General features: G+C 47.3%; 1 protein-coding gene across 1 annotated transcript in view; it reads right to left on the bottom strand.

Annotated features, from left to right (window-relative positions):
- The window catches only part of LOC135899893 (CRISP/Allergen/PR-1-like), a 232784-nt gene that overhangs the window by 184317 nt on the left and 22070 nt on the right, over positions 1-26397 (bottom strand). The window lies entirely within an intron of this gene.

Below are 26397 nucleotides of genomic sequence, written 5' to 3'. Positions count from 1 at the left end.
AGGTCAAGACGAGAGCGGTGATTAGTCAGTGAATAAAAAGGTGGCGTGAGCCATTGTGTCTTCATCTACGAAGAAGACAGTTTTGGCGGAACTGGAGTGAAAGAGGTGTGTCGGAGGACGACATACACAAATGAGAAGGGGCCGCCTTGCTCTAGCCGAATCTTACGCTTTGTTAACCGAGTCTAGCGCTACCTTGCCTGGGTGGACCAGTGCAAAAAAAAAAGCTCTAGCAGATGTACTCAGTGGCCTTCCTTGATGCGTCGGCTGCGCCGAGTGTAGATGGTGTTTATTTTGGCGTGAAGAAAGCCGTACTGTCGGCGACCACCGAGGCCGGCCGCAAGGCGCTTCTTACCATTTAGGTCGTGGTGACATGAGTGTGTAAGGCCGTAAGCGCAAGTTCTGTAAAACGCTATTCCTCGAGGTTGGGTAGCGCATGTCGAAGGGGCATGGAAGTCAACCTATGACACCGTTGATTCTGGACAGACTCATTCCAATCCTATATGAATTCCTAGCCGAAGAAAGGAGAAATCTTGCCCGCATTCGATGCATGAAAGTTTTACTGGACAGAATGGAAGACTGTGTGAGGTGGGATACCATGTACGCTATTTGACCCTCTTGAGTGAGAGCGTTCTGGAGAAACTGAAACGCGAAAGCATTGGGAGAATGCGAGCGAGGGGTGTTAATGACGGTCATGTGGTAGGGGCCCCTTATATACATTGCCTGTCGCACAGTTTGAGGAACGTTGAAGTACGGGGATAGAAGACGAGTATCTGTTCAGCCGCTTTCTTTGTGTGGTTCTCTGATTGTTCTGTTTTTTTCGGACGTTTACGGTTATCATTGACGACGATTGATTAACAAGACGTCGAGTGAAGATTGAGCGAGCCAGGCGCCTTACATGTACGCCGTTTCTTTTTTGAGGACCTGGCAATTACTGTATGATTACGGTGGTCGGAAGCCGAGAGCATCGTCACGAGCCTTATACTAAGTGTAGCGCCCAAGTGTAGCGAGCCATATGAATGACGCTACAGGCCGTAATGAAAAGCCTAGGACCTTGCAAGCGTCACAAAGCTTCATAAGCCGGCATGTTTGGTTCTCCCCAACTCGGAATCAACGTCGGCGAACTCAGGAATAATTGCTGACGGTGAAGTCGAGAGCAAGAAACCTCGCTTACAAGACAGCAAGTATGATGATACAACATGGAATTATGAGCTAAGTGATGAAGAAGAGATGGGGGAAGATGCATCAGTTACTTTGGTCACGTATAAGAAAAAGCGAGCAGAAGGCATTCCGGTTGTCTTTCGCCCAACAAGTGAAGGTACTACTTTTTGCCAAGTCAATCCAGACCGAGTGTCTGCTGAAATAGTTTCCGCTGCCAAAGAAAAAGCACAGTCCTTCAGGACGACCAGACATGGAAGTTTCAGTGTCAGCGTTGCTTCCTTAGCATTCGCAAAATGCCCTTGGATGCTCTCACGTATAGGCGGCCTAGAATTAAAGCCCTTCATCCCAGACTCTTACACGCGAAACGTTGGGAAAGTAAAACATGTGCCTCTGCAGTATACAGACTAACAACTCCTAGATTTCCTGAAAGACGCAGGAGTTATATCGGCACGCAGACAGATAAGGTATTCCCGCCAAGAAGATGGAGCAGTAAAGTCATATCCACTGCACACGGTAATTCTGACTTTCAGAGGCGATCGCCCTGTTCCAGGAAGAATTTACTTGGTTTTCACCAGTCACCCTGTCGAGTAATACCTAGGACCAGCACTTCGCTGCTATAATTGCCAGAGAATAGGGCATATGGCGAAAACCGGCCGCAGCACACGTCGATGCAAAATCTGCTCAGAAGATCATGACCACAAGAAGTGCAAGTCACTTCTTCAGCCTAAATGAGCAAGCTGTGCGGGGAACGATGCCGCCTCCTTCTCAGGCTGCTCTCAGAAAATGGCAGCGGCACAGATGCGTCGACATAAACTAATAGATGGAAGACAACCGCGAGGCAATGAACGCGCCCCAAGCCTTGAGATTGTTCATCCAGTGCAAGATAACCCACCTCAGTGGGCACCGGAACCACCACAGCTAAGAGTACCAACAGGCTATTCATCCTCAAGAGAACAACCAACACTGCAATAAAGAGACCAATCAAGAGGATAACAGTCAAGCACCCAGTCCTATGCATAGTGCTACGGAAACCCACACCACAACAGGGAGAAAGTAATGCCCAAGAAAGCTCCAATGTACGCACACATTTTTCTCAGCGACCTTACGCACCTGATGCAGAAGTAACGCCAGCTAATAGCGAACATACCACCGCATCGATGACACAACTGATATTACCAATGCTTTTCGCAGCTCATAAGGCAATCCTATCTGCGCTGTCGGAAGCAAACACCCTACCAGAAGTGGAAGCCTTGTTGCGTCTGGAATCACTATTGTGTCAACAATCCGAGCCGAAACTGCGGCAGGCAGTACAGGAATAACCGCTACAAAAATGTCTCCATATTGCAGCGGAATGCGAACAGTCTTCGAAGGAAGTGTGCTGACTATCGTAAACTGCTTGTGTAATACAACTTTCCAATACTTCGCATTCTACAGGCGGGAATCAATGACAACTTTCGCCTCTCGAATTATGTGATATACAAGATTTCTCGTGAAGGTGCTGCTAGCAGAGTTCCTGTGCGTCAGAAAGGACCTACCATCTTTTCAAATTTAGTCCAGTGATTCCGACCTTTCGGAATTCATTGCATGTAAAGTATACTTTGGCAACCTCTGCATAACAGTGATTAATCTATTCCTACAACCTTCAAACCGGATTTCAGTAGAAGCGCTAGTGGATATCTTCAAAATAGCTCATTCTAATGTACTTATATATGGCGACTTCAATGCACACAACATCATCTGCGGCAGGGATCATTGGTATGCACGTGGTAACGTTATTGCGTGCGCCATAGATAAATGCAACTTGACTGTTTTAAACGATGAGTCGCCAACATTTCCTCGTGCATATATTACTCAAGCTGTTTAGATGTTACCCTGTGTTCACATGATCTAGTGAATGGTGTGGGATGGACAACAGATATGGAAAGGCGCACAAGTGATCATTTTCCCATCCTTGTAAATCACCCTTGCATGGCCTACGATATCAGACGTTACCGTAGACTAACCAAGGGGCAAGCTTTTCGATACCGCCTAACGGATCAAATTAATCTACATGCAACAGTGGAAAGATTTACAGAATCTTTACTGGATGATGTTGTTACGTGTGGAAAGACGCAGACGAAAGAGGCTATTTACAGGCTGTTTTCACCGGAGTAGGGACGCCAGGCCAACACTCGCTCGCGCCAAGGGCACCGACCACCTTGATCGTCGTTCTCGCGGTGGCTCGTCTCTTGTGCGCTCGATGATACCGTAATGCTGCCCCACCCCCCCCCCCCCCGTGGCAAAAGCGCCGTCAAGGTGTGGTGTTGTGCTGTGCTGTTAAATATCCAAGGCGCGTGGAGAGTTGCAGGGCTTGAGTCAGGCGCCGTGGACAATGCCACTGGCTGTCACAGCGGAGGACGTAGTGGGCGTGGCTATAACGATTTCATAGGTGACATCGGTCACATTGTGCAGCACGTGATATGGGTCTGTGTAACAGGACAGCAGTTTTCACAAAGGCAAACTTTACCCGATGGTAACCAAAGCAACACGAGGGCGCCGGCCACAAAAAGGACATCACGGTGACGGAGGTCGTAGCGTTGCTTCTGTTTGTCTTGACACACTTGTAGACAAGCGCGCGCAAGTTGGCGAGCATGGTCAGCATGGCCGATTGCATCACGGGCATAATTGCTAGTTGAAGCTGTGACGGACGGAACTACAGTGTGCAGTGGTAGCGTCGGTTCGCGGCCATACAAGCGGTAAAACGGGGAAAAGCCAGCAGTTTCAAAACGGGAGTAGTTGTACGCAAAATTAAGGTAAGATAAAGCCAGGTCCCAGTCACAGTGGTCGTCTGAAACGTATTTGGATTGCATGTCTGCAAGGGTGCGGTTCGAACACTCAGTGAGGCCGTTCATTTAGGGGTGGTAGGAGGTGGTAAATTTATGCTGTATGAGCAGGCACGCACGATGTCGTCGATGACTTTGGCCAAAAACGTACGGCCATGGTCTGTTAGCAATTGACGCGGAGGCACCATGCATCAAAATGATATCATGTAGGAGGAAGTCCCCATCATCAGTTGCGCAACTGGTCGGAAGAGCACGGGTTACGGTGTAGCGGGTCGCGTAGGCCGCCGCGACTGCAACCCACTTGTTTCCTGATGTAGATTCCGAAAATGGCCCGAGAAAGTCTAAGCCAACACGATGGAAGGGCTCGGCCGGGATGTCGAGCGGCTGCAGGTAACCAGAGGGGAGCTGGGAAGCGTTCTTGCGTCATTGGCAAAGTTCACAAGCGGCGACGTAACGTCGTACGGAACAGGCAAGGCCCGGCCAGAAAAACGGCGACGTACACGGCCATAGCTTCCAGATACGCCGAGATGTCCTGCCATCGGTGCGTCGTGAAGCTCTTCTAGAACAGTGGAGCGGAGGTGTTTAGGTATTACCAGTAGGAACTCCGAGCCGTCCGGATGAAGGTTACGACGGTACAGAGTACTGTCACGGAAGACGAAGAGGCGTAGAGCTGCATCTACCGGAGAGCGTTCGAAACGGTCGATGAGTGCTCTGATGTAGGCGTCATGGTGTTGCTGGTTGGTGAAATGAAGCTGCTGTGATACAGAGAATACGCATGAAGCACTGACAATATTAGAGGAGTCAGAGTCATCAACAGGGTAACGCGACAAGCTGTCAGCGTCTTGGTGCAGGCGGCCCGAGTTGTGCACCACGGGATATGAAAACTCCTGTAGCCTCAAAGCCCATCGACCAAGCCGGCCTGTAGGATCTTTCAGCGATGAGAGCAAGCAGAGAGCATGATGGTCAGTGACTACGGAAAAAAGGCGACCGTAAAGGTAAGGATGGAACTTCGCAACCGCCCAAACAACAGTAAGGCATTCTCGTTCCGTAATGGAACAGTTGCGCTCCGATGGTGCTAATAGGCGGCTCGCATGACCAATAACGCGATCCTGGCCAAGCTGACGGTTGGATAAGACGGCACCTACGCTATGACTGCTGGCATCTGTACGCAATTCTGTAGGGGCATGAGGGTCGAAGTGGGCAAGAAAGGGTGGTGAGGTTAGAAGAGGGACGAGACGAGACAAGGCGGCGGCTTTCGCAGTACCCCACGAGAATTGTACGCCTTTCTTCAAAAGATTAGTGAGGGGTCTAACTATTGTCGCAAAATCTGGAACAAAACGACGAGAGTACGAGCATAGCATTACAGAGCTTCGAACGTCTGCGGTTCTCTTCGGAACCGGAAACTCTCGGACAGCGCGAGTTTTGTCGGGATCAGGCTGTACTCCGGAAGCGTCAACTAGATGGCCAAGAAGAGTAATTTGTCGGTGGCCAAAACGACATTTGGATGAGTTAAGTTGCAGCTTCGCCTTTCGAAATACATCAAGTATAGTTGTGAGACGCTCAAGGTGAGTGTAGAACGTTGGCGAGAAGACGATGACGTCCTCGAGGTAGCAGAGGCATGTGGACCATTTGAAACCTTGCAGCAAGGAGTCCATCATACGCTCAAAGATGGCAGGGGCGCTGCATAATCCAAGCGCCATTACTTTAAATTTGTATAGGCCATCAGGTGTGATGAACGCGGTTTTTTATCTGTCCTTATCGTCAATAGCACTCTGCCAGTATCCAGAATGAAGATCAATAGAAGAGAAATAGCTGGAACCGTGGAAGCAGTCAAAGGCATCGTCTATACGTGGGAGCGGGTAGACGTCCTTCTTAGTAACGTTGTTCAGATGACGGTAGTCTACAGAGAAGCGCCATGTGCCGTCCTTCTTCGTAACCAGCACCACAGGTGACACCCAGGGACTCGAAGAAGGCTCAATGATGTTTTTATGGAGCATTTTGTTCACTTCACTTTGAATTACTCGGCATTCCGACGCAGAAACGCGATACGGTCGTCGTTGAATAGGCGCAGCATCGCCACTAAGAATCCGATGCTTGACCGAGACCGTCCTGCCTAAAGCGCGATCGTCGAAGTCGAAAATATCTCGGTAGGACGATAATACTTGGCAAAGCTCTTCAGCCTGCGCGGAGGACAGGTCTGTCGCAGCCATTTTCTTTATGTTGAGATCGGCGCCCGAGGCTGGCGCGAGGGGCCTGCGAAGCTCGCAAGAACCATCGGTTGATAACGCTGCCACATGATGGTCGCTGAGACAATCAACGGTGGCAAGGCAAATATCTTGTGGTAGAATTTGCTTTGCCAATCCAAAGTTACAGACAGGCATGCGAGTGCGGTTCGCAATAATAGTAAGTATACTGTGAGACACGGTAACGTCATACTGTATTGGAATGTCAGGCAGAGGAGCGAGGAGGTATTCGCCATCAGGAACTGGTGGGAAAGACAACAGTTCAATGTAGGCTACTGACTTTGGTGGCAGGCGAAGAAAGCCGGTGGCGCGTAAGCGGTAGTGGGGTGCGTCAAAAGGTTCTGCGAGCATCGAAAACTCAAGGCGAAGGGTACTGGCAGAGCAGTCAATAAGAGCAGAATGCGCGGAGAGAAAGTCGAGGCGGAGAATTAGGTCGAGTAGGCAGTGAGCATTACGGTGAAGAGGACAGGATTGTGGCGGCCGGCGATGCTGACACATGCCGCACACATGCCGATGATAGGCACAGTACCGCCATCCGCATTGCGGACGACGAGTGCCGACGCTGGGATGAGGAGCTTATTCAGTCGTTGTCGGAAGGCAGCACTCATAATAGAAAGATGTGCTCCTGTATCGATGAGTGCCGTGACAGAATAACCGTCAACGTAAACGTCAAGAAATTTTTGTTTCGTAGGTAAAGTGAGCAGAGGATTTGAGGGCAGGGTCGACAACGCAGCTTCACCTTCATAAAGTGCAGTGCCTAGTTTTCTGGCTGGATCTGTGAGACGATAGGCGGTGAAGAGAAGTGATGGGGTTGGGGCGAACGGGACTGATGGCGTCGAGGGGAGGGCAAGCGTCTGTAGCGAAGGTTCAGAGCCGGAGTATCAGCGGCGGTGGGTTCATGGCGGGTGGTATAGAGAGCAGAAGGTCCAAAGGTGGGGGAATAAGTGGTGGCGTATGCCCCAGGAGGTAGTGGCCATCGGTTGCGGCAGAGACAAGCGGCGTGGTCAATGCGACAGCAGTGGAAGAAGTTCGGCCTGTCACCAGGAGTATGCCATTCGGACGGGTTGCGGCGAGATGCGACAGAAAAAGAGTGCCGGGGAGGAGCAGGACCGCTAGAGAACTGGGGAACGCTGGAATGAGAAGTTGAACACACGGAGTTCAGACCCATGCTCTGAAATTCATGTCTGACGACGGCCTCAATAATCTAAATGGTGGTTGTTGGCGGATCGGGGCGCGTCGTGAAGAAAGCTGGTGAACAGGCGGCCTCGAGTTCGCGGCGAACAATACGGGTGACATCGTCACAGGTGGTGGTCTGACGCGGTCGACCCTCACATGTCGACGGAGCAGCAGTATTGGGTAGCCGCGTAATGTGGTTTGAGATACGGCGGCTCTTAGCGTGTTCAAGGTGACATCATTCTTTTGTGATGGCGTCGATAGTCGAGACGTTGCCGGAAACAAGTAAATTGAAAGCGTCACCTGCGATGCATTTTAGCACATGTGCCACTTTATGTGCTTGAGACATATCACCGTCAGCTTTGCGACATAAAGCCAGACGTCGAGGATGTAGGAAACGTACAGATCCGTAGATAACTGAACACGAGACGCAAGAGCCTTTCTCGCGCCAACCCTGTACCCAATGGGGTCGCTGAACAGTTCCCGTAGCTTTTCTTTGAAACTGTCCCAACTGATTATCTCGTCATAATGCGTTTGGTGCCACACGCGTGGGCTGCCGACGAGATAAAAGATGACACTGGCGAGCATAATCGTTGGGTCCCACCTGTTATTAGCACTGGCGTGTTCATAGAGCTTGATCAAGTCGTCAACGTCCTGTCCCTCCAGGCCAGAGAACACACCTGGGTCACGATGTGGGGCAACCGTGACGATTGGAGCAGTCGGACAAGCCGAAGTCGTTGCATAGGCGGGCTCGTCACCGGGAGGCATGGTGACAAGCTCGATGTGCCGACCACGCCAGAGTTCCGTGGCGAGGATGGGGATCGCTAACCTCCACCAGGATGTTACGTGGGGAAAGACACAGTGGAAAGAGGCAATTTACAGGCAATTTACACTGGAGCCACGCCACCAGGCCAACACTCGCTCACGCCAAGGGCACCGACCAACTTCATCGTCGTTCTCGCGGCGGCTCGTCTCTTGAACATCGCTCTATGATATCGTAATAATATGAACATATGCACAAAGAAGGTCTCAATTCCAAAATATTATGCTGCAGTTGACGTAGAGTATGAACACCTAAGAGTCATCAGAGGCCGATCCGCAAGAGCGTACCGACGGAGTGGAAGTTTAGTAGCATACAGGAACGCCCAGAAAATACACAATGTAATGCGAAGACGCATGAAAAATTTAGGCAAACGGTGCTGGCGAATATTTCTGCGGCACGCTGTCCCCTCACACGTCTGTCCCACAAATTTATAGTAATTCGTTCTTTAAGTGGACCTGTAACACATAGCTTCCCGCTTCGTGCTCTGGCTGTAGCTCGGGACACGTGTGAAATAATAGTTGCAGATGAATTTTGTGAGCTGATTTCCAGACCTGCTTTTTCATCGCAATGTGCAGAATTTGATAATTGAGTAGCGTTAGCTAAGCAAAAAACTACTGCTTGCTACTGGGCCCAACATCCTCAATTAGATCATGCTTTCACATTAAGTGAGCTTCAATGTGCAATAGCATCATGTCGCCAAAAGTCCGCTGCTGGGCCAGATGGCATTACGTACAATATGCTAATAAACCTCGGACCGACAGGTACAAATGCTCTCTTAGACATCTATAATAACTTAGAAGGAACTATATACCTCACTCATGGAAAGTCGCTCGAATCATACCAATTTTAAAACCGGGTAAGACGCCATTGTGCCTTGAATCCTTCCGCCCAGTTAGTTTGACAAGTTGTTTATGCAAGGCAATGGAGAAAATGATTGACGGACGACTTCAATGGTGGTGTAATGAAATGGATGTGTTATCCGACTACTTAGTAGGTTTTAGAAAGCATAGATTCACAATGGATGCAATATTAGATATAGTAACCTGTGTGGAACACGAGCGTGCACGTGGAAACGTAACGATAGAGGTATCCCTAGACATCACGAGGGCATTTGACACTGTTAGTAACGTTCCTGTTCTGCTAAGTATGTTGGAACTTGGACTGTCTGGCAGGTCCTTGCGATTGATTTCTACATTTTTATGAGGCGGCATATTTGCTCAGACGGGTGAAGGAAAGATTGCTGAACATGACGTCAAACAGGGAGACCCGCAGGGATGCGTACTAAGCCCTTTTCTCTTTAACTGCGTCAGAGCCCAGAAGCACTATTCTCGGCTCTGGCCAGGTGGTGGGTCTGAATTCTAGAGCTAGATCACGGCTGATTTAACAAGAAGACCACCATCCCAGTTAAAGTGGTCACTGTATGCAGATGGTGTGTGCATTTGAACATCTGGGTCTAATACTCAACTACTTCAGATCGCATTGCAAGATGGCATATATATCATTAACCAATTTTTGAGAGAGAAAGAGAGAGAGAGAAAGAGGGAGAGAGAGAGATAAGATTGGTTGTATCAGACGCAAAGGCAGCTGTATTGCCCTTCACTCGGAGGCAGTTAAGAAATTTCACTCTTAATCTGGAAGGACACCCTCTAATGATTGTCAAACAGCACCGATTTCTTGGCATAATACTTGATACGCAGCTATTCTAGGCACCCCACTAAAAAAAGAAGCTAGAAAACGAGGTCAATTCAATAGTGACTGTACTTCGCAGACTTGCAGGCCCATCATGGGGCGGATCACTATCATCAATGCTGACTGTCTACAATAATACGACATTGCATTAAAACGACAAAAATGGCACGTTCCGCGCGCATCTTACACGTACTCTCCCACACCTCAGAAGAGCGACTTCAAAGACTTTTAGCTAGAGGACTACGCATATGTCTAAGAGTTGCGCGAGTGACTTCTAGCTCCCTTTTAATAGCTGAGGCTCGCCAATCACCATTTCCAGTTATGCGAACTACAGAAACATGCCGACATTATTTCCGTCTTCAAACACAGCATGAAAACCACCCATTGGCCCTAGACATAGTCAAACGAAATAGAAGTTATGTTCATATAGGAATTTGAGAAAATCTTCACATATTGCCAAGAAATGAATTTTGGAACTCTGATGTCGAGTATCCCCCATGGCTGCTTAAACTTCCAAAAACCGAATTGTCAGTAGACGGGATATTCAGAAAAAGAGACATGTTGATTGAAGCTGCTCAACAACTAGTACTTTACCAGATGTATATGCGGTATTCAGGATGCACACACGTCTGTACAGATGGCTCCAGTACAGCAACCTCTTTAACTACATCATTATTTATACCCCACCTCAACAAACAAGAATCATTTAAATTATCTCGTGCGACTTCGTCCACAACGGCTGAACTGTTCGCAATCCTATGTGCGATAAAATTTTTATTGTCAGTAAAAGATGCACAGAAATGGGTAATTTTCAGCCATTCCCAGGCGGCTCTAACAACACTCTGCAGCACAAAAGGGAAAAAAATCAGTGACAGTGTAATATACGAAAGACTTAAACACCTCGCAAAGGCAAGCAGAGCGAAACATGCAATAGCATTCCAGTGGATACCAGGGTATTCCATTCCTGGCAACATTCCTGGCAACACAGCAGCCGGTGAAGCAGCACGACAAGCACACCTTAAAGATGATGTGGTTCCGCTCCAAATATCAAAGAATGAATTACCCTGCATTATAAGGACAACGTCTTTCAAAATGTGTCGAAATACTTGGTTTTACCAGAATGCTCAGAGCTTGAACTTATGCAATATTGATCCGTTTATTGAATTCAAATTTTCATTGTCATTAGACAGGACTGTGAAAACCCTTATGCATCGATTAAGGGTAGGCACTGCCTACACAAAGCATTTCTTACACTGAATTGGCCATGCGGAAACCCCCGCATGTGATTGTGGATTTGTAGATGAAGATATATATCACCTACTTCTAGATTGCACACATCACGACACACCGAGATGCCGACTTAAATCAATCCTAATTAAGATAACACCGCAGACCTTTCAGTTTAAAGAAACTTTTGGGTCCTTGGCGAACAATGTCCTTGCAGAACAGCGCTTTAAAAGCACTAAAGACTTTTCTTTAGGACAGTGGAATGGTGGGACGTTATTAACGCTTTTATTGTACCTTTCATTTCAATGTCGCTGTATATACGCAGGTGTTTGTGAATTATGTTATGTTGAGAGTTCTGGGCGTGGGCAGAAATGGGTATGGGCAGGACATGTAGTCAACAGCGAAGACGACTGATGGTCATTAAAGGTTACGGACTGGATTTCAAAGGAATGGAAGCGTAGCAGGGGGAAGCAGAAAGTTAAGTGGGCGGATAAGATTAAGAAGTTTGCACGGACAACATGGCCACAATTAGTACATGGCCGGGGTAGTTGGAGAAGTATGGGAGATGCCTTTGCCCTTCAGTGGGCGTGACCAAGCTGAGGTGATGATCATGACTGTTCTGTTGTGACTATATATGATAATGCTTTTACACGATGTATGCACCATCCGCTGACTAGAGACTGTGTCGTTAGGCGAGATTATCGTTTGTGGTTTTGAGACTTTTGTCTACATACCTGTGGAGACATTTACTTTGTATATTGTATGTACAATGTCTTTCTTACGTAATAGTCTTCCTGTGAAAATGTTGCGTGATTTGTCCTGGTGCTTGTGCAAAAAGATTATTTTATATGCAACCTTGCACCCTGTATGTTGTATGATGGGACCATTCAAGAGATAAGGAGCAGCTGGCACCTTAAATTGTGCATCAACATGTCCTTATATCTTATAAAAAAGAAGGTTGAAGTACGGTGCAAAATTAACGTCGTTTTTTGGCGAAGAGCAAGTTGAACAGTCTTTGCGCTGCCGTACATAATAACGCAAAGGGGTGGACCGGGAACACCGCGTGTGTGGCATTGAGCACCGGAAAAAGCGTGTTCAATGCAAGAAAGGCGTGGTGCATGAAATACAAGTCTCGTGTAGTGCCAAGGGAAATATGCGTCAGTGTACGCCTTAATGAGCTTTTGGCTTCCTTGACGGGACAGCCGCTTTCAAATTTTGCCTTGCACTTCAAGAAATGCGGGAGCGGCTACGCTTCAGTGCCTTCGAAAACCAAAGTACTAGCGAAGTACGAGGGAAAATCAATCCGAGTAATAGTGTAAGCTTACTTCACTTATAAAGCAGGGGACACGTGTTGTCTCGTCTGTCTGTTTCACTCCACGAGTCAGAGATAGATTACATTGACAACTTTATTTAGGGATTTGTTGATAATTGCCATTTATGTATTTATTTATTCATTTATTTATTATACCTTACAGGCCCATTTAAGGGCATTGGGTAAGGGGAACACAAAGTAAGTGTTTCAACAGGAGTAAACAATATAAATATCAATACAAGCATTCAAAAGATACGTAAAGCAGTGCAGGAGTAAACAATATAAATATCAATACAGGCATTCACAAGATAAGTAAAGCGAAGTTCAATAAATTTCTGTCTAGGCTAAGCTTTTGAGAGCGTAAACACAGTAATGTACTCATGCACACAAAAATACAAAAATACAAGTTTGAGAAACAGGGAAGGAAAGCAGGTCAATAACATCCTTATAAAATGTTTTTACAGGAAACTTTGCAATTCTTCGCGAAAAGCGTCACGATCTGTTATGCTCGTAATTTTATCAGGAAGACTGTTCCATACGGTTATGACACATGGCAGTGCTGATGCTTTAAATGACAGTGTATTGCCGAATATGCGCATGAAACTATGCTTAAGGCGGCGTGACGTGCGCGCTGGTACTTCAAGCGGCAACACATGAGATCGATTACCATGGACGTATCTATGGAAGAGGCAAAGAAGACTTATCGTGTGACGAGTTTCACGTGGCTGGAGCGAAATATCTGCTTTAATCTTGGTCACGCTGCAAGTTCTGTCGTAGTTACTTGTGATGAAGCGCGCTGCCCTGTTGTGAATTTTTTCTAGCATATCAACTAAATAATTTTGATGTGGTGACCATACTGATGACACAAATTCTAACTGTGGGCGAACAAAAGTCTGATATGCTAATTTACGAACTGTAGCAGGGGATTTACGCAAGTTCCGTTGAAGATAACCCAGAGTTTTCGAAGCTCTTGCGCAGATAGCTGTTATGTGTGGACACCAGGAAAAATGAGTTGTAAGTTCACTGCCAAGGTACTTGTAGGACAATGTCGGAGGTACGGCGGTGTTATTTAGGACGTAAGAAAAGTGAGAGTTTGAATGTTTTCGCGAGAAGGACATACCTTACATTTGTCTGAGTTCAGGGTCATCTGCCACGTACTGCACCAAAAACTGACAAGGTTAAGGTCGTTCTGCAATACTGAATGGTCATCAGATGTTTTTATTGTACGGTATAAAATGCAATCGTCGGCGAAAAGCCTTATTTGCGATGATATGTTTTGTGGAAGGTCATTATTGAAAATTAAGAAAATAAGAGGACCAAGGACAGTACCTTGCGGTACACCAGAAGTAACGTCAGAAGTAAGCGATGAGTGGTTATTAACAACAGTCAACTGTTGCCGCAAGGAGAGAAAGTTTCGGAGCCAAGATAATGTTAATGAGTCCAGTCGAAGCGCGGATATTTGTGAGATGAGGCGACACTATCAAATGCTTTGGAAATATGTAAGAATACACAGTCAGTCTGTTGTTTGTTATTCATGCTGGAATGTAATTCTGTTGTAAATTCAAGCAACTGAGTTTCACAAGATAAGCCTTTTCTGAATCCACGCTGGTTAAAATAAAAAAAAGTCACTTGATTCTAAATGGCGGTAGATATGCGATGCTATGATATGTTCCAGTAGTTTACAGCTGACGCATGTTAATGAGATGGGACGGTAATTTCGTGGAGAGTACTTGTTATCCCCCTTGAATACAGGGATAACCTTTGCGATTTTGCAGTCCAGGCGTAGTTCGCCAGAAGATAAGGATTTCCTAGAGATATGACAAAATTTGGCTTGAAATTGTAACGTTGTTTTCTAGTATTTTTGAGTTGATATTATCTATACCGGAAGATGTGAATAATTTCACATTATTTATTAAAGACGAAATGCCATCTGCTGTAATATCTATCGGTTCCATAAAAGGATATTCAAAGACAGGAACTATGGGAACAGTGGAACAGTCTTCCTGTGTAAAAAAAGATGTGAAAAAATTGTTGAACGCTACTGGACAATCAGCGTCAGACAGAGGACTTTCACCATCATCATGTAGCACAATATTTCGGACAGTGTTACCTGGTGATATGACTTCCCAGAATTTTCTGGGATTGTTGATTAAAAGAGATGGCAGGTCACGAGAGAGATATTTGTCTTTGGCTGCGCATAGCTCTTTGCAGTAAAGTTTCAGAAAATCACTGTATGCTGCCCAAGATGAGGCTCGATTGTCCCTTCTGGCCACCCGATACAGGCGCTTCTTCTTGTTTCTTACTGTTCGAAGGTGCTTTGTGAAGCAAGGATTAGATCTGTCATTTGCTGTAACGATTTCTCGCCCGTTATTTTCTACAAGAGTTGTTAATTTTTGCTTAAAAAGTTCCCAGCTGTCACTTACCGATCTTGAAATAAAGAATGGCAGAAACACTTCACTAAGAAAAATAGCCAATTCAGCATTAATATTTTTATAGGCGGCCCCATTGTAATCTCTAATACCTTTAGTCTGAACCTGATAGAAAGTTTGTGGAATATTATTGTCTAATTGAAGAATTTTGAGATCACTCACGCCATCAATGTAAGCAATAGGCCCGGGGGTATCAGGTGCGGAAGTTAATACTAAATCTAGGATGTTGGGACCACGGGTGTGTTGATTTACTGTCTGGGTTAAATTGTAATCTAGTATTAGGCTAATAAATTCAGCAGAACTACGGCATGATGATGACAGATTTGGCCAATCAATAAGGGGAAAATTAAAGTCTTCCAGGAGATAAACAAGAGTCGTGGAACATTGTTGAGTAGCACGTGTAATGCTTTCACGCAATACATCGAGAAACGAGTGGTCAGCGTCGGGCGGCCGATAACATGTGCCCGCTCGGACACGGGCAAAGGCTGTTGCGCACGCGACGCAAACTATTTCAGCTGGGGAATCGGTGTCTACGAGAAAGGACGAAATGCAGGTTTTTATAGCAATCAGGACGCCACCACCCCTCTTCCCACTACGGTCATGCCTGTAAATGTTGTATTTGTTACTGTTGGAAAGAAGTTCTTCATTAGTGATGTCTGTGTGCAACCAAGTCTCAGTTAATGCTACGATATCAGGATCGCCATCTTCCCAATAAGCACTCAATGCATCGCGCTTGTTTAGTAGACTGCGAATGTTCGTGTAAGATAACGACAGCGTTGACGTTAACGTAGATTGCGATTTCTTAGCTATACCAGCAAATGTTGCCTTTTTTAGCTACAGGATTGACGGTACAACTGTGTCGGTAGCGTGGTCATAAACATAAGTGGTGTCATTAATATGATCCTTATCTATTGTAAGTTTGAAAGGCTGTTTTCTTGTTTTGGAAAAATCAAACAATTTTTTCCCTTGCCTGCCTTGTGGACAAAAAAAAATGTTCGCGTATGGAATGATCAGTACCTATTAGCTTGTGCGCAAGTGCGAGGATATTCTGCTTGTCTTTAAAAAGGGCTAATCGTGCTATGATGGGCCGACGTTTCACAGAAGAAAAACGTTCCAATCTATGCACGCGCTCACACTGTGCGTTCACCATGGTAAGGCCAAGCTGTTCAGAGCAAAACTGTATTATTTTTTGTTCAGACGCAGCCCAGTTTTCGCCTTGCTCATCATCAATACCGAAAAACAGTACATTACATCGTCGCATTCTGTTTTCTGTATCATCACATCTCGAAGTGAGCGAGTGAAGTTGGTCACATAAACTGCGTAACTTGTTATTAGGCTTCCGAATTTGAACACTATCCAGAGATGCAACCATGTTTTCGAGTGCATCTATCCTTCCAGCTAAGAAATCTACTCTGGCATCTGTGGCTTTTTGCCATTCCCTGACACCTTTAAGCTCATTTAGAATAGCTGCCTGTCCCGCTTCAAGTCTGCGCACAGTCTCAAGAACGGAAGCAAGCGTTTGCGCGATGGCATTTGGGTCAGGGCCCAGGTCTTGTTCAACATCCCCAGAAAGTAAGATCAACCAGCTACCTATGGAAGGACGTACGCTCGACAAGAGTAATGACACCAGGCACAATTTATCAGAAAGCACTTCGGGGCACGACACCGCAGTGAGGCAGTACTCATCAGTCTTAATACATGAAGCGGCAACGCGGTAACTGACCTCTAAATACAGCAGCGGTAAGTACCCCATTTCGGCGTAGGTGTCATGCTCAAAGCGAGCCGTGACCGGACGCTGCTTCTATTCCCTGTCGAGCGCTGCGATGATAGCGGTGCCAAGATCCAGGTTGCCAGCCCATTCCATGGAAGCGCTCCGAGTCTAGCGGGTTGAATGGGGATCCAGGCGGCGATGCGAGTAGAGCACTTGAAGGCGGGAGCGAGCATGCAGTGGACGAAGCATGGACGCCACTTAAAATGGCAGCCTGTAAATACAGCAGCGGTAAGTGCCCCATTTCGGCGTAGGTGTCGTGCCCAAAGTGAGCGGTGACCGGACGCTGCTGATATCCGCTGTCGAGCGCTGCCAAGTGCGCCTTTACTGCGTCATTTTCGGTTGTTATCACGTGTATTAGCGCTTATTCATGTGTGCTTTCAGTAAAGTTGTCTGTGGATAGTCATTGCTTCTCCGTGTATATTTCATGTGTAGTCCAGCTGTCAATAGTTTCGGAACGAGAGAAACCGATTGGTTAAGACAAACCACATGCTCACCGGCTGAACAAGCCAGCCCGAACCAGTTCTCTGGAAGGCGCGCTTTGATCCCACTCATTCATTAGGTGAACCCAGGGGATTGTGGCATTAAAGCGTTTAATCATACCTATATGCAATTACGATTTACGAGATACTTGACCATCGGATACGTTATAACATATGACGATATTATGATGATGGTTTCTGTTGGGATACCCTTTCAAACAAGCACTCACCGTCACCGAGTCTGATAGAACTAACCTGGTTTTACTGCGTGTATTGCACTGTAGTATAATGGCTGCTTTTCCTTGGTCTTTTATCTCTTCAGTAAAAATTTAATCTCAATGTTGTACACTTCCTTTGGCCATAACAAACTGGGCTGTCTCAATCTCTTCCCTTCTTTTTTTTAACAAACACTCTAAAGGTCTCTTAGTTATCCGGACTGTTGACCGTTAGGTTGCAAATGTTACTGCTTCCACCCGCGTTGAATCTCAGTGCTTCTGGGAGGTGGACGTTCCCCACTGCTCTTGATGGGTGAATATTTTGGCATTACAATACAATGCGCTGGGTTGTCTCCAGACTTTCCAGCTCCATTATGTTCTTGTCCTCAGGCAGCCAGCTCGGCGATGCCATAGCAAGACACTGCCCTTTGTGTTCTCGTGTAGATTTATACCCTGATTTATAACAAAACGATTGTATGAATTTAGCTTGATGTTTAACGCCATTTATGTTTACAGCAGTGTATGCACCGTGGCGTGGTAAGCGCACAGCTGCTCAGCAGGAATGTTATTCTGTGCCCGCGCACCGCTCATGCCAGTAGCAGAAGCCAGAACGCTGCGCTGGCTCCGACAGAGGCGATTGTATGGAGCGACACGGTGCGTCATGTGGTATTAGGCATATTTAACAGATTGTTTACATTCCACTCCGCTAGAACTGGTATATTCTAATGAACAGATTTAGCAGAGTGAGCCTTATGCTCCGCTAAGTTCGCATTTCACGTGCTGAGGAACTACAGAGAAGAGTGTAGAACAGCTCAGCCTCCGACGCAGCAGAAAATGGATGTACCCCGTGTGTCATCGCCTTTCGGGTGAGAGAAGCGACCAGTTAAACCATTATTTTACTCCCTACTCGCTTTAAGCGCGTAGCCACAGCCACACACACAGCCAGTGGAGCCGTTCTTGGCTTCAAATCAGCGGCTCACTGACAGCACATCGCGGTCCGTGCACTTTGTACGTGGCCGCTGACCATATCTGCAAGCATCGTGGCATTCACTAAGTAAGCTGAACACCGAAACCACCCCTATGCCTTCTGCGCATGCATAGAAGTCTGTTAAAAACTACGCCCGAGCAATGCGTCCTTCAGTGGGCCCGGTAGCAAGCTAGCGATGGCCCGTGCTAACATTTCACGCTTCTGTCTGGTGCAGGAAACGAACTCTTATTGCCTTTACGCAAAGACAAGTAGCCACCATGCACTCTTTGTGTTGCCGGGCCAACCGTGCGTTTGTTCCATTTTGTGTGATTGTGTGCAAATGCTGTTGAAGCATCTCATACTGGCTGGTGATATCGAATCTAGTCCCGGCCCCGACAAAGATATTCCTAATGTTTTGAAAGAGCTACAATCTGGTCAGACGGTAATGCAAGAACAACTAAGGTCTTTGGAAAAAAAGTATTTGATCATGATAAAGCGTTCAGTGAAATTAAAACACGGCTAGACAAAATTGAGACAGCCTGTGATGGTAACGACGACAGGCAGATTGAATTGGGCAAACTTCAGGAGATAAGCACCGAAAATACGGCCCACATAGGTGTACTGTCTGCCCGGCTAAACAACGCTAGAAGAAATAATCTTGTTTTCTACAGCATCGCAGATAAACCAAAAGAATCATGGTCTGATTGTGAGAAAATCATTATTGCACATTGTAAACAATATGTAGATGTACAAATAGAACTGCGTGATATTGCATATCCAGCTTTTCTGGACACGTATCAACTAGCGGCCCAAGCGGCCCCGGCACGAAGGTAGCGCGTTTTCAATGGAACGAGCTCGTTTTTCGCGAGTAACAAAAGGCGCATGGCGGTTATTGAAAAAGGCAGGTGACAGACATGTTCTAGAAGGCGATCCGCACTTGCCAAATGCAGTGATCACGCTGTGGCAAGCAAGAATTCTGTTCCCAGAGCGGTTTAAGATTCGGCAATGGAAGCCTATGGAAACGACGAAAATTTGTGCTCGATTTTGGAGACAAAAACGGTACCTGCAAAAAAACTACGGCGTCTATCGTAAAACTCACGGCAGCGTATAGACAAGAACGGCACCGAGAGCGGCGCTGCTGCGCCGGCGTTGAGAGCGCCGCATGCGGAGCAAAATTCTATTAGCGGTGGTACCCCTCTCCCATCTCTCGTTCGCGCCGCCTTGATTGCCTCCTGCACTGCGCGTGTTTGGGCACGTTTCGCGCCGCGCGCGGTGTGTGCGCGTGGACATTTCCTTCGAAGGGCGGTGTACAGTCTCTCTCACATTTAGGGGAAAACTCGAAGCGCAGCAGTTCGCGCAGATGCTCGAGGGGCGGGATCTTGAACGGCGTCGTCTGCTACGGCGGCGCGCGCTGGCCGCATTGTCGAGAAACGTTCTACTGTCAGGTGCAGGGCGCCGATCACATCGTTACTGCGTGAAATGAGCCGGTATTCTTTGCTAAGCGTTGCGCGACGCCCACTGATACGCCTCGAATGTAAGTTCATCGCTGCATGGCAGTCATAGATGACGTACTGATTCCATACATTCTTGACGGCCCGTTTCTGGAAGGCGACTATATATATTCTAACGCGATAGGACGCCGATCCACACTGCTCGTGCTGTGCAAGAACTGCTAGAAGAGCGCGCAGTCACTCTCTTGGAGCGGCCGCCTCAATCCCCGGGCGCCAACATCATTTAAAAATGTCTGGGGCTCGTTGAAAGTATCGCTGGCGCAACATCCCCTCTATCAGTCGCCCGAGGATAGGCTTCGATCCACCGTCGTCAGCGACTGAGACGTGCAGCGAATGAACACATCCCTGATCAAGTCATTCTACACTTCACTGCTTTCCAGGATGAGCGCTGTCATCGCTGCCGCTGGGGACATGACGAGATACTAACTGAAGTTCCGAGCGTGACGTGTCCAATTCCCCACCGGCGGGCAGGGTCTGTCTGGTGTAGCGAATGATTGTCGAGAAAAATCACTTCCAGCTCATTGTCTGAACCTAAAACGTTCATTTAATCGTGTCCGTTTGTTTCACCGTGTTCGACTCCCATTGTTGAGTGCTTTGTTTTCCTTTCGAGTCAAACAAAGACTGAGCACGTTGCGCGCACATCTTGGTGCGTTTTGTCGCTGCTCATTACGGTAGCACACACAGTGAAGAAATATACGTGCACACGCTCAGTACTCCGGACTTTCGAAAGAACAAATGAACCATGTTGTCAAAAGAAGTTTGTGGAACTCCATTATCGCCAATGAAGGATCAGAGTGGGGCGACGCACAACGTTTAGTAAAGACTATCAGCTCAGTTCCTGCAGTACCGATGAAATCGGTGCACTGCCCCTGACAGTACCATGCTTCCTGAAAATGCGGCCAGCGCGCGCCGCCGTAGCAGACGACGCAGATCACGACACTGCCTCTCAGGCCCGTGCGCCTGCTCGAGCTGCTGCCGCCGCACGACTCATTGCTTGCCGCATCGCGACGCAATACGTTCCGAGTTTTCCCCCTAGTGTGAAACAAGCTGCACACGCTATATTTGCCTTTAAGAAGATCGGTACGCTTCACGATTATTTTTATGGCTGCAATGCGGCGAAAGGGCAGCGTCTGCTTAACCATGTAAGGGACGCTGAGCAGGTAATTAGAAACGACATCGTATGTGCCGCCGGAAAAATCGTCAGCACAAACGATGCGGCACATACATACAGCACCAACGAGCTAAAGTCATTTTTGCAGTTTCTCACATTATGTTTGCTACAAATCCGTGTTGTCTCTGATGGCGACAACGGACTTCTATCGACACTGTGCGGAAATAAACAAGATATATCGCTGCATAGCACAAGTACGACATGCGCACACAACTTTAACTAGTACGTCCCCTACAATATGGAATAGAGGCAGCAATGTAGACAGCTTGGTCATTTTTTAACAGTACTCAAGAGACGGAAGTTGAAAGTATTATTAATCATTCCTGCTTCAGCAATGCCGGCGCGACCAAGACGCGGGTGTGTATCGTCCAGTAACCCGATCGATCGGTGCAGTGGTGAAGCGGGAATGAACTCCGGTCATGTTCAATGCATCATGCACATATTGAATTTCTCGGCACGCGTGAACTTCGGCCACTGCTAGCGCATACAACAGACGTGGTTTCCATTCTTAGACAGCGCACACACAAACGAAACACGAGAAAGAAGACAGGATAAGCGCTCGTTTAACTTAAAGTTTTTATATGAATAAAAGGATTATGTACCGAGTAATTATTAATTTCACGTGGGTTACATATAGAAACCGTCATACACTCAGGAGGGATCTATGAACGAGCTCGCTTCGTTTGCCAGATGTTTACTTCGCTCGGCGCACCGCAGTAATGCATGTCCGTCGTCTGCTTCTTTCGTACCATTTTCTTGTGAATCGGCAGAATTTCACTGGTGGCATCAACCTTTTCATGTTTACATTGCTGTCGTGACAGTTAACAACACAATAATAATTTCCGGTCATCCGAAGAGGTGCCGTCGCAAACAAGAGACGTTTCGCGCGCAGCGCGAACTGAACGCGGGCGCGACCGTGAAGGGAAGCGGCGACGGAAACCCCCGCTGGAGATGAAATCGCTCCGCCAGGGGAGAAACGAGCGCTGGCGTCTAGGATGAAACTTGGCGTGCGGTCGTCTATTCAGTCCGGAGATTGAGCTTTCGATTTATGTCTGTCGCGGCTCTCTACACCTGGCGTAACGGTGTTCTCGAAAGCAATTTTTGAAATGCAGTCATGCAAGTTCACGTTGTATCTATAAAAACCCAAGCGTATCTCTCGCTCAAACGTTGACAGCCGTGGCCAAGTTGTGTAATCGCACGCGCCTGTGGTTCTGCGTCAGGCTGGCATTGATTCGATGCCGAGCTGCGTGATTACCCCCTTTTTTTAACGCTACCTGGTACTCAGTTCGACAGTTTTCCACCAGGTGCTCCTAACACAAAACTGAAGATTGGATTTCAGTTTTCATTATTTCAGGAGTGCTCTTCAGAGAGAGAAAGAGAGACAAAAGGGAAGGAAAGACAGGGAGGTCAGCCAGTGCAAATACCGGCTGGCTACCCTGTGCTGGGGAAAGGGGTAAGGGGAATAAAAGGAGAAGGAAGAGAGAAAAAAATTCACACAGTAACGCGATGCTACGCGCAAAACAATAGTCAAAGGCGGTCGCACAATTCACATGTCCTTAAGAACTTGAGCAAAGCCCTTAAGGCGTTGAGTGCCGAAATCCGTCTGGACCAGTGTCCTAAAACTTTCTCTTCTGTGAAGGGGCGATTGTCCAGTTTTTCGAGCGCGGTCACGAGCACTTTTCTTGGCACATGGTAACGTGGACAGTCACAGAGGAGGTGCGCGATCGTCTCTTCGCAGCCGCAGGTGTCGCAAGCAGGGCTGTCGGTGATTCCAATGCGGAAGGAATATGAGTTCGTGAAATGCCACGCCCAGCAATAGGTGGCACAAAATTGTTGCTTCCGCTCGTGGCAACCCTGGTGAAAGACGGAGTTGCATACTTGAATCCAATCTGTGAAGACGTGTGTTCGTGAATTCACTGGTGTTCCACAGAGTTAGCGTAAGCTCGCGTGCGAGAGAGTGCAGACTTGTGGCTGCATCTGTTCTTGACAGCGTTATGGGTATAATCTGGGCACCATCATGGGCCGACCGGGCAGCGTCATTTTCACTGTCATTTCCCGAAATTCCACAGTGTCCCGGTATCCACTGGTAGATGATGTTGTGTCCCTTGTCGATTGCGTAATGGTGGAGTAGTCAGATGTCCGCGACTAATTGCACATTTGGTCCGTGGTTGAAAGGAGACAGCAGACACTGGAGAGCTGCCTTTGAATCACAAAAGATGGACCATGAATGTGGTGATTTGGAAGCAATAAACTCCAGAGCAGCACGGATAGCTGCGAGTACTGCAGCCGTCGACAATGTAACGTGAGATGTCTTGAATTTGACAGTGGCAAATTGAGCGGGAAGTACTGCTCCAGCTGAACTTTTAGAGGAGACAGAACCATCCGTGTCAACGTGGGTGCGTTCGTTGTGTTTTTCATGTAGGAATGAAAGAGCGGTTTGTTTGAGCGCGAAAGATGACATCTCCGTTTTCTTTTTGATGCCGGGAATAACAAGAAGGGCCTGCAGTATATGCAGGCACCACAACGACAGAGCTGGTCATGCTGCAGGTGTGAAGCTTGACGGCAAACTTCCGTGGTTGGTGGCAATAATTCTGCTAAACGCTGAACGTGGTCGAGCGGCAGGAAGGGAGGTGAGATGATGCGATGGAAGTCGGGTGAAGTGCCTGACGTGCATCCTTAAGGAGTCGACATGAATATAGGCATTTATAGGGTGGTCATGCGCGATGGCTATTGTTGCTGCCGTTGATGCACACCTGGGAAGGCCAAGACAAATTCGCTGAGCTTGAGCTTGTACAGACTGGAGGGCTCGAATGTTGGTCTTACAGGTCCCGCCTAGTACAGGTAAGCGGTAGCGTTGGAGACCCAGGAACAGTGCGTTATAGAGTTGGAGCATTGCACTCACAGATGCACCTCATGACTTTCCTGCAAGAAATCTGAGCACGTCTCTTATCATCAGTAGTTTTCTTTTTAGGTAAGAGACGTGAGGACTCCAGGAGAGGTCTCGATCAATTATCACTCGTAGAAAACGGTGCGTCTTCTCGTAGGCAATAGGCTGTCCAATAATTCTAACAACGTATTGTTTCATTGATTTGCGCCATGAAAGCGATCATAGAGCACTTCTGGGAAGACACCTCCAAACATCGTGCTCGAAGATAGCTGGATGTTAGTGTGGCCGCTTTTTGCGGTCTGGCGCGTACCTGTGGACGCGTCGCTCCTGATGACCAAATGCATATATCGTCTGTATGTATCGACACATGGACAGATTGTGGAAGGCTGTGAACCAGGTCGAGGAGCACAAGGTTAAATAGAGCGGGGCTCAAGACTCGGCCTTGTGGTACTCCACGGTAGGTGTTGTGTTGTGATGATGCACCATCCTCTCTTTGAACAAAGAATGACCTGTCCGTCAAGTAGCTGAATATCTATCGAAACACAAGTCTACCTAAGCCGACATCGCCCAAGGCGTCCAGGATGGCTCGATGTGTTACGCTGTCATAAGCGCCTTTAACATCCAGGAACATCGCAGCTGATGGTCTCCTTAGGCTTTTTTCGTGTTGAACAGACGAGACAAGATCTATGACGTTGTCTACTGAAGATAGTCCGCATCGGAAGCCTGCCATAGCGTCAGGGTATATCTTGTAATGTTCTAGATACCACTCTAGATGTCAGCACTATCCTCTCCATCACTTTTCCTAGACAACTGGCCAGAGCAATGGGACGATAAGATGCCACATCTAGGAGTGATTTACCTGGTTTGAGCAGAGGCACAGGGCGGCTGGACTTCCATGCAGCTGCAACCACTTCTTCACGCCATGAATTGTTGTACACCTCTAGAAGAGCATGCCGGGCTGTTTGACCGAGGTGGCCAAGAGCTGCGTACGTCTACCCGTTAGGCCCAGGTGAGGAGGAACGTCTACATGCTGCCAACGCCACTTGTAACTCCTCGATCGAAAACTGATTGTCCATACGAGAATCCCGCGAAATTGGAACTTCAAGGGGTTCATGTACGGGGAACAAGGAAGGTAGACCAGCAACCCTTAAACAGAAATCCTCTGCTGCGTCGATCTCTCGGTGACCCTGAGAGAGAGCCAGGCATTTGAAGGGGTGGCGTTGTTGTGGAGACATTCGAAGACCGCGCACCATAGTCCATATATGTGACAGGGGTTTATGTGGATCAAGGGAATCACAAAAAGTTTCCATCTTAGAGACTGCAGGGAGTTTATCCGACGTTGGATCTTCTTCTGTATGCGTCTCGCCTCACTTAGGCCGCAGATGGAGTTGGTGCGTCTGTACCTTCGTTCCGCGCGACGGCGAATCGCTCGAAGCCGCTCCAATTCTGCTTCGAATTCAGAAAATTTAGGAAGGGGCCTAGAAACTCTTGTGGCTTCTCGAGCAGCGTCGTTAATGAGCTCCTCGATGTTGCCAGGTAGACATTGTTGGATCTTTTGGCAATTCTTCTCCATGAGGAGCGTGTATTTAGGCCAGAAGATGCGTTGAAGAACTGTGGTAGAGTGTGACTTGCGTATGCCATCGATTTTAACGTACGTTGGAACGTGGTCACTACCATGTGTTTCATTGTCCGGAAACCATTTCACACTGGCACGGAGGCATCTTGAAACAAAAGTCAAGTCCAGGCAGCTACTGTATTTCAATCCCCGCAGAAAAGTGGGACTGCCATCATTTAGGCAGCAGAGTTCATTGTCCGACGCGTGAACCGTGAATTATGAACCGTGAGTTATCTGAGTATTTCCATACGTTCATCGTTAACTTTCCACTAAATTCTCTCCTGTCGAACTGGCTGCTTTATAAAGCAGAGATGCATCCCCTTATGCGTCTTTACATTCCCACCATTACAATAACATAAAGAACAACATCACCATGGATGATTCTATCCCTCAAACGACTAAATACTAAGAAAAATGGCTGTTTCGATCAGTTAAACGGTCTAATTCTTCTTACACTTGGCAGAAGTATTACGAAGTCGAGAAAGAATATGACAAGTTAACCTCTCAAGCGAAATGCAAGTTTCTTTCTACCACTTTACCAGCTATGCTACATACTAACACGAAGCGATTTTGGCAAGCTAATAATCCTGATCAATGAAATGAGATTTCACTTAACAATAGCTCCTGACTTCCGATCCCTGAGACTGCGGTTGCAGATCGTCTTAATACAACATTTAGTTCAGTTTTTACTAATGAATTACCTGAGGGCTTGCCCGATCCACCATACTTCGCGTATCCGCTCGGGCAAAATATCACATTCGATCCCATCGGCATTGTCAAAGTAATTGAATCATTGAAGAACTCGTCATCCAAGGCAGAAGATGGTATCAATGCTACAGCGCTAAAAAATACTAAACATGTGTGCAGCCTGTTTTTATCACTCATATTTCAGGAATCACTTAACA

This window comes from Dermacentor albipictus, chromosome 3 (assembly GCF_038994185.2).
Source record: "Dermacentor albipictus isolate Rhodes 1998 colony chromosome 3, USDA_Dalb.pri_finalv2, whole genome shotgun sequence".
NCBI lineage: Eukaryota > Metazoa > Arthropoda > Arachnida > Ixodida > Ixodidae > Dermacentor > Dermacentor albipictus.
The sequence above is the reverse complement of the archived record's forward strand: the minus strand, read 5'-3'. Positions and strand labels throughout refer to the sequence as shown.